The sequence below is a fragment of the Oncorhynchus keta genome, chromosome 5 (assembly GCF_023373465.1).
Source record: "Oncorhynchus keta strain PuntledgeMale-10-30-2019 chromosome 5, Oket_V2, whole genome shotgun sequence".
In the NCBI taxonomy this organism is placed as follows: Eukaryota; Metazoa; Chordata; class Actinopteri; order Salmoniformes; family Salmonidae; genus Oncorhynchus; species Oncorhynchus keta.
This window is the reverse complement of record NC_068425.1, coordinates 36,665,424-36,675,423: the sequence shown is the minus strand read 5'-3', so window position 1 is coordinate 36,675,423 and position 10,000 is coordinate 36,665,424.

Sequence of the window (10,000 nt, the reverse complement as noted above, 5' to 3'; positions counted from 1 at the left end):
CTCTGTCCTCATAGAAGGTGTAGTTAGGGGCCATTATAACTCTGTCCTCATAGAAGGTGTAGTTAGGGGTCCATTATTAGGGGCTCTCTGTCCTCATCCTCATAGAAGGTTAGTTAGGGGCCATTATAACTCTGTCCTCATAGAAGGTGTAGTTAGGGGCCATTATAACTCTGTCCTCATAGAAGGTGTAGTTAGGGGCCATTATAACTCTGTCCTCATAGAAGGTGTAGTTAGGGGCCATTATAACTCTGTCCTCATAGAAGGTTTAGTTAGGGGCCATTATAACTCTGTCCTCATAGGGCCATTATAACTCTGTCCTCATAGAAGGTGTAGTTAGGTTTAGTTAGAAGGGCCATTATGACTCTGTCCTCATAGAAGGTGTAGTTAGGGGCCATTATAACTCTGTCCTCATAGAAGGTGTAGTTAGGGGCCATTATAACTCTGTCCTCATAGAAGGTGTAGTTAGGGGCCATTATAACTCTGTCCTCATAGAAGGTGTAGTTAGGGGTCCATTAGTTAGGGGCCATTATAACTCTGTCCTCATAGAAGGTGTAGTTAGGGGCCATTATGACTCTGTCCTCATAGAAGGTGTAGTTAGGGGCCATTATAACTCTGTCCTCATAGAAGGTGTAGTTAGGGGCCATTATAACTCTGTCCTCATAGAAGGTGTAGTTAGGGGCCATTATAACTCTGTCCTCATAGAAGGTGTAGTTAGGGGTCCATTATAACTCTGTCCTCATAGAAGGTGTAGTTAGGGGACTCTGTCCTCATAGAAGGTAGTTAGGGGCCATTATAACTCTGTCCTCATAGAAGGTGTAGTTAGGGAAGCCATTATAACTCTGTCCTCATAGAAGGTGTAGTTAGGGGCCATTATAACTCTGTCCTCATAGAAGGTGTAGTTAGGGGCCATTATAACTCTGTCCTCATAGAAGGTGTAGTTAGGGGCCATTATAACTCTGTCCTCATAGAAGGTGTAGTTAGGGGCCATTATAACTCTGTCCTCATAGAAGGTGTAGTTAGGGGCCATTATAACTCTGTCCTCATAGAAGGTGTAGTTAGGGGCCATTATAACTCTGTCCTCATAGAAGGTGTAGTTAGGGGCCATTATAACTCTGTCCTCATAGAAGGTGTAGTTAGGGGCCATTATAACTCTGTCCTCATAGAAGGTGTAGTTAGGGGCCATTATGACTCTGTCCCCACAGAAGGTGTAGTTAGGGGCCATTATAACTCTGTCCTCATAGAAGGTGTAGTTAGGGGCCATTATGACTCTGTCCTCATAGAAGGTGTAGTTAGGGGCCATTACAGTGTGTGGTCATAAAGAGCAGAACGCTCCAGTCATATGATTGATAAACACACAGCCTGGGGACACACCACTGTCTGCTCTACCATGTGATGGAGATGGAGGACCTTCTGTTGTAAAGGAGAATTATATTGTGTGGGGGAGGAGGGGGGTGATGTATTCTAGAATACCATGTGATGGAGGTGGAGGACCTTCTGTTGTAAAGGAGAATTATATTGTGTGGGGGAGGAGGGGGGGGGTGTATTCTAGAATACCATGTGATGGAGATGGAGGACATTCTGTTGTAAAGGAGAATTATATTGTGTTATAAGGAGGGGGGTGTATTCTGGAATACCATGTGATGGAGATGTAGGACATTCTGTTGTAAAGGAGAATTATATTGTGTGGGGGAGGGGGTGTATTCTAGAATACCATGTGATGGAGATGGAGGACCTTCTGTTGTAAAGGAGAATTATATTGTGTGGGGAGAAGGTGGGGGGGGTATTCTAGAATACCATGTGATGGAGATGGAGGACATTCTGTTGTAATTATATTGTGTGGGGAGAAGGGGTGTATTCTAGAATACCATGTGATGGAGATGGAGGACCTTCTGTTGTAAAGGAGAATTATATTGTTTGGGGAGGAGGGGGGGTGCATTCTAGAATACCATGTGATGGAGATGGAGGACATTCTGTTGTAAAGGAGAATTATATTGTGTGGGGGAGGAGGGGTGCTGGGGAGGAGGGGTGTGTATTCTAGAATACCATGTGATGGAGATGGAGGACCTTCTGTTGTAAAGGAGAATTATATTGTGCTGGGGAGGAGGGGGGGGGGGGTGATGTATTCTAGAATAGCATGTGATGGAGATGGAGGACATTCTGTTGTAAAGGAGAATTATATTGTGTGGGGAGGGGGGGTGATGTATTCTAGAATACCATGTGATGGAGATGGAGGACATTCTGTTGTAAAGGAGAATTATATTGTGTGGGGGAGGGGGGGGTGATGTATTCTAGAATACCATGTGATGGAGATAGAGGACATTCTGTTGTAAAGGAGAATTCTATTGTGTGGGGGAGGAGGGGGGTGATGTATTCTAGAATACCATGTGATGGAGATACATTCTGTTGTAAAGGAGAATTATATTGTGATGTTGTATTCTTGATGGAGATAGAGGACATTCTGTTGTAAAGGAGAATTCTATTGTGTGGGGGAGGAGGGGGGTGATGTATTCTAGAATACCATGTGATGGAGTCAGTTAGGGTTGGACATAGTCAGACTACAACAGGGTCTGTATTAACAAAGAGTCTCAGAGTAGGAAAACTGATCTAAGATCAGATTACAGTCACACAGCCCATGCGTCAGGGTCTGTATTAACAAATAGTTTCAGAGTAGGAAAACTGATCTAAAATCAGATTACAGTCACACAACCCATGCATCAGGGTCTGTATTGTATAGCCCTTTTATGAGTAATGATAATAAATGACTGGACTGGGGGACCTGGTCCTAGATCAACACTCCTACTCTGAGACACTTTTAATAACACAGGTCCTTTGAAAATGGACCCAAGCAGGAGGGAAGGAATATTTGACCAATGAGAGGAAGCTACTGCAAGAGTCTATCCTACTTCCTGTTTTATGTCACATGATCAGAAACCACGAATAGCACTTCCTGTTTGAGGGTGTTGTAAACGATGAGGTCATTCGATGGCACGGTCCATATTCATTCTCTGAGTGTGTCATGTGGAACAGAGATTTGGTTCTAGAACAATAACATGTGGAACAGAGATTTGGTTCTAGAACAGTAACATGTGGAACAGAGATTTGGTTCTAGAACAATAACATGTGGAACAGAGATTTGGTTCTAGAACAATAACATGTGGAACAGAGATTTGGTTCTAGAACAATAACATGTGGAACAGAGATTTGGTTCTAGAACAATAACATGTGGAACAGAGATTTGGTTCTAGAACAATAACATGTGGAACAGAGATTTGGTTCTAGAACAATAACATGTGGAACAGAGATTTGGTTCTAGAACAATAACATGTGGAACAGAGATTTGGTTCTAGAACAATAACATGTGGAACAGAGATTTGGTTCTAGAACAATAACATGTGGAACAGAGATTTGGTTCTAGAACAATAACATGTGGAACAGAGATTTGGTTCTAGAACAATAACATGTGGAACAGAGATTTGGTTCTAGAACAATAACATGTGGAACAGAGATTTGGTTCTAGAACAATAACATGTGGAACAGAGATTTGGTTCTAGAACAGTAACATGTGGAACAGAGATTTGGTTCTAGAACAATAACATGTGGAACAGAGATTTGGTTCTAGAACAGTAACATGTGGAACAGAGATTTGGTTCTAGAACAATAACATGTGGAACAGAGATTTGGTTCTAGAACAGTAACATGTGGAACAGAGATTTGGTTCTAGAACAATAACATGTGGAACAGAGATTTGGTTCTAGAACAATAACATATGGAACAGAGATTTGGTTCTAGAACAATAACATATGGAACAGAGATTTGGTTCTAGAACAGTAACATGGGCAACAGGATTTGTTATTGTAGCTGTGGTGTGTGAACGACAGAGAACGAGGACAGGCTCTGAACACTACTGGCAGTGCTCCCGGAAATATTCTGAAAGCTGTTACCGCCAGTCTTCTAGTCCCATTCTTCTAAAGACTAGATGTCTACCTGCAACAATAGACGGCTTGCAATAGCAATGTGGACGACACTTAAAAACATAGACAAACCTTGATTTGGTGGTGAAGTATCTCTAAGCATGAATAGCCTTGTACACAGCCTATCTCTGTTATGAGGTCAGTGATTCTGTCTGCTAGAGCAGAAGGAGGGCCAGCCAGGTGTCCAAGTGTGTGTGTGTGTGTGTGTGTGTGTGTGTGTGTGTGTGTGTGTGTGTGTGTGTGTGTGTGTGTGTGTGTGTGTGTGTGTGTGTGTGTGTGTGTGTGTGTGTGTGTGTGTGTGTGTGTGTGTGTGTGTGTGTGTGTGTGTCTTCTCTCTGTGTTCACTGAGCCAATGCACCAAACACCTGTCTTTCTCCCACTTCACAGCCATGGCATCATGGTTACTGCTGGTGTCATGGTTACTGCTGGTGTCATGGTTACTGCTGTTTAGGGATGTGAAATGTGAACATAAGGATTAGCTGTGGGTGTTTGTTGTGAAAACTTTATCCGTTGTGTGTGTGTGTGTGTGTGTGTGTGTGTGTGTGTGTGTGTGTGTGTGTGCGCGTGCCTGTCTGTGTGTTTGAAAGGTTGGTTGTTGTGATAACCTCCACCCTAGACGTAGCAGTGGAGGAGATAGATAGCTCCACCTTACCATTATATACATCACAGTCTATCTACCTCAGTTGACACCAGCCTTCTAGGAGTGCGTGTGCGTGCGTGTTTGCGTGTGCGTGCTTGTTTGCGTGCGTGTTTGCGTGTGCGTGCGTGTTTGCGTGTGCGTGCGTGTTTGCGTGTGTTTGCGTGTGCGTGCATGTTTGTGTGTGTTTGCGTGTGCGTGCGTGTTTGCGTGTGCGTGCGTGTTTGCGTGTGCGTGCGTGTTTGCGTGTGTTTGCGTGTGCGTGCGTGTTTGTGTGTGTTTGCGTGTGCGTGCGTGTTTGCGTGTGCGTGCGTGTTTGCGTGTGCGTGCGTGTTTGCGTGTGTTTGCGTGTGTGCGTGTTTGCGTGTGCGTGCGTGTTTGCGTGTGCGTGCGTGTTTTGCGTGTGCGTGCATGTTTGTGTGTGTTTGCGTGTGCGTGCGTGTTTGCGTGTGTTTGCGTGTGCGTGCGTGTTTGCGTGTTTGCGTGTGTTTGCGTGTGCGTGCGTGTTTGTGTGTGTTTGCGTGTGCGTGCGTGTTTGCGTGTGTTTGCGTGTGCGTGCGTGTTTGCGTGTGCGTGCTTGTTTGCGTGTGTGCGTGCGTGCGTGTTTGCGTGTGCGTGCGTGTTTGTGTGTGTTTGCGTTTGCGTGTGTTTGCGTGTGTGTGCGTGTTTGCGTGTGTGACCAGAGGGAGTGAGACTAAGACAAAAGGCTGCTGTGGATGAGAGACACCATATTCCCTACATAGTGCACTACCCAGGGCCCTAATCAAAAGTAGTGCACTACCCAGGGTGTAGCGTACCATGTGGGACATAGGCACCACCCCCCATTCATTCATTCAGACGTCAGAATAGAGAAGCATTGTCAGAAGACAACAGTTAGTTTAATAATGTATATCTGTGTATAACAGTTAGTTTAATAATGTATATCTGTGTATAATAGTCAGTTTAATAATGTATATATGTGTATAACAGTCAGTTTAATAATGTATATCTGTGTATAACAGTTAGTTTAATAATGTATATCTGTGTATAACAGTTTAATAATGTATATCTGTGTATAACAGTTTAATAATGTATATCTGTGTATAACAGTTAGTTTAATAATGTATATCTGTGTATAACAGTCAGTTTAATAATGTATATCTGTGTATAACAGTTAGTTTAATAATGTATATCTGTGTATAACAGTTTAATAATGTATATCTGTGTATAACAGTTAGTTTAATAATGTATATCTGTGTATAACAGTCAGTTTAATAATGTATATCTGTGTATAACAGTCAGTTTAATAATGTATATCTGTGTATAACAGTTTAATAATGTATATCTGTGTATAACAGTTAGTTTAATAATGTATATCTGTGTATAACAGTTAGTTTAATAATGTATATCTGTGTATAACAGTCAGTTTAATAATGTATATCTGTGTATAACAGTTTAATAATGTATATCTGTGTATAACAGTCAGTTTAATAATGTATGTCTGTGTATAACAGTTTAATAATGTATATCTGTGTATAACAGTCAGTTTAATAATGTATATCTGTGTATAACAGTCAGTTTAATAATGTATATCTGTGTATAACAGTTTAATAATGTATATCTGTGTATAACAGTTAGTTTAATAATGTATATCTGTGTATAACAGTTTAATAATGTATATCTGTGTATAACAGTCAGTTTAATAATGTATGTCTGTGTATAACAGTTTAATAATGTATATCTGTGTATAACAGTTAGTTTAATAATGTATATCTGTGTATAACAGTTTAATAATGTATATCTGTGTATAACAGTTAGTTTAATAATGTATGTCTGTGTATAACAGTCAGTTTAATAATGTATGTCTGTGTATAACAGTTAGTTTAATAATGTATGTCTGTGTATAACAGTTTAATAATGTATGTCTGTGTATAACAGTTAGTTTAATAATGTATATCTGTGTATAACAGTTAGTTTAATAATGTATATCTGTGTATAACAGTTAGTTTAATAATGTATATCTGTGTATAACAGTCAGTTTAATAATGTATATCTGTGTATAACAGTTAGTTTAATAATGTATATCTGTGTATAACAGTCAGTTTAATAATGTATATATGTGTATAACAGTTTAATAATGTATATCTGTGTATAACAGTTTAATAATGTATATCTGTGTATAACAGTCAGTTTAATAATGTATATATGTGTATAACAGTTTAATAATGTAATAACAGTTAGTCTTAATAATGTATGTCTGTGTATAACAGTCAGTTTAATAATGTATATCTGTGTATAACAGTTAGTTTAATAAGTGTCTTTATAACAGTCAGTTTAATAATGTATGTCTGTATAGCAGTTAGTTTAATAATGTATGTCTGTGTTTAACAGTGTTTAGTTTATACCTCTCCCACACTTCACTGTCGGGCACTGGGAATTCATCATCAGAATGTGACCCAAGTGGAATCATATTCCCTGTATAGTGCCCTACTTTAGACCAGAGCCCTATTCCCTTATAGTGCCCTACTTTAGACCAGAGCCCTATTCCCTGTATAGTGCCCTACTTTAGACCAGAGCCCTATTCCCTGTATAGTGCCCTACTTTAGACTTTAGACCAGAGCCCTATTCCCTTATAGTGCACTACTTTAGACCAGAGCCCTATTCCCTATATAGTACACTACTTTAGACCAGAGCCCTATTCCCTCTATAGTGCCCTACTATAGACCAGGGCCCTATTCCCTCTATAGTGCCCTACTATAGACCAGAGCCCTATTCCCTGTATAGTGCCCTACTATAGACCAGGGCCCTATTCCCTCTATAGTGCCCTACTATAGACCAGAGCCCTATTCCCTCTATAGTGCCCTACTTTAGACCAGAGCCCTATTCCCTCTATAGTGCCCTACTATAGACCAGAGCCCTATTCCCTCTATAGTGCCCTACTATAGACCAGGGCCCTATTCCCTCTATAGTGCCCTACTATAGACCAGAACCCTATTCCCTCAATAGTGCCCTACTATAGACCAGCGCCCTATTCCCTGTATAATACACTACTTTAGACCAGGGCCCTATTCCCTCTATAGTGCCCTACTATAGACCAGGGCCCTATTCCCTCTATAGTGCCCTACTATAGACCAGAGCCCTATTCCCTCTATAGTGCCCTACTTTAGACCAGAGCCCTATTCCCTCTATAGTGCCCTACTATAGACCAGAGCCCTATTCCCTCTATAGTGCCCTACTATAGACCAGGGCCCTATTCCCTCTATAGTGCCCTACTATAGACCAGAACCCTATTCCCTCAATAGTGCCCTACTATAGACCAGCGCCCTATTCCCTGTATAATACACTACTTTAGACCAGGGCCCTATTCCCTCTATAGTGCCCTACTATAGACCAGAGCCCTATTCCCTCTATAGTGCCCTACTTTAGACCAGAGCCCTATTCCCTCTATAGTGCCCTACTATAGACCAGCGCCCTATTCCCTATATAGTGCCCTACTATAGACCAGCGCCCTATTCCCTATATAGTGCCCTACTATAGACCAGCGCCCTATTCCCTATATAGTCACTACTTTAGTGACTATATAGGGCTCCGGGCAGCCGAGCGGAAATGGAGGAAAACTCGCCTCCCTGCGGACCTGGCATCCTTTCACTCCCTCCTCTCTACATTTTCCTCCTCTGTCTCTGCTGCTAAAGCCACTTTCTACCATTCTAAATTCCAAGCATCTGCCTCTAACCCTAGGAAGCTCTTTGCCACCTTCTCCTCCCTCCTGAATCCCCCCCCCTCCTCCCTCTCTGCAGATGACTTCGTCAACCATTTTGAAAAGAAGGTCGACGACATCCGATCCTCGTTTGCTAAGTCAAACGACACCGCTGGTTCTGCTCACACTGCCCTACCCTATGCTCTGACCTCTTTCTCCCCTCTCTCTCCAGATGAAATCTCGCGTCTTGTGACGGCCGGCCGCCCAACAACCTGCCCGCTTGACCCTATCCCCTCCTCTCTTCTCCAGACCATTTCCGGAGACCTTCTCCCTTACCTCACCCCGCTCATCAACTCATCCCTGACCGCTGGCTACGTCCCTTCCGTCTTCAAGAGAGCGAGAGTTGCACCCCTTCTGAAAAAACCTACACTCGATCCCTCCGATGTCAACAACTACAGACCAGTATCCCTTCTCTCTTTTCTCTCCAAAACTCTTGAGCGTGCCGTCCTTGGCCAGCTCTACCGCTATCTCTCTCAGAATGACCTTCTTGATCCAAATCAGTCAGGTTTCAAGACTAGTCATTCAACTGAGACTGCTCTTCTCTGTATCACGGAGGCGCTCCGCACTGCTAAAGCTAACTCTCTCTCCTCTGCTCTCATCCTTCTAGACCTATCGGCTGCCTTCGATACTGTGAACCATCAGATCCTCCTCTCCACCCTCTCCGAGTTGGGCATCTCCGGCGCGGCCCACGCTTGGATTGGGTCCTACCTGACAGGTCGCTCCTACCAGGTGGCGTGGCGAGAATCTGTCTCCTCACCACGCGCTCTCACCACTGGTGTCCCCCAGGGCTCTGTTCTAGGCCCTCTCTTATTCTCGCTATACACCAAGTCACTTGGCTCTGTCATAACCTCACATGGTCTCTCCTATCATTGCTATGCTGACGACACACAATTAATCTTCTCCTTTCCCCCTTCTGATGACCAGGTGGCGAATCGCATCTCTGCATGTCTGGCAGACATATCAGTGTGGATGACGGATCACCACCTCAAGCTGAACCTCAGCAAGACGGAGCTCCTCTTCCTCCCGGGGAAGGACTGCCCGTTCCATGATCTCGCCATCACGGTTGACAACTCCATTGTGTCCTCCTCCCAGAGCGCTAAGAACCTTGGCGTGATCCTGGACAACACCCTGTCGTTCTCAACTAACATCAAGGCGGTGTCCCGTTCCTGTAGGTTCATGCTCTACAACATCCGCAGAGTACGACCCTGCCTCACACAGGAAGCGGCGCAGGTCCTAATCCAGGCACTTGTCATCTCCCGTCTTGATTACTGCAACTCGCTGTTGGCTGGGCTCCCTGCCTGTGCCATTAAACCCCTACAACTCATCCAGAACGCCGCAGCCCGTCTGGTGTTCAACCTTCCCAAGTTCTCTCACGTCACCCCGCTCCTCCGCTCTCTCCACTGGCTTCCAGTTGAAGCTCGCATCCGCTACAAGACCATGGTGCTTGCCTACGGAGCTGTGAGGGGAACGACACCTCAGTACCTCCAGGCTCTGATCAGGCCCTACACCCAAACAAGGGCACTGCGTTCATCCACCTCTGGCCTGCTCGCCTCCCTACCACTGAGGAAGTACAGTTCCCGCTCAGCCCAGTCAAAACTGTTCGCTGCTCTGGCCCCCCAATGGTGGAACAAACTCCCTCACGACGCCAGGACAGCG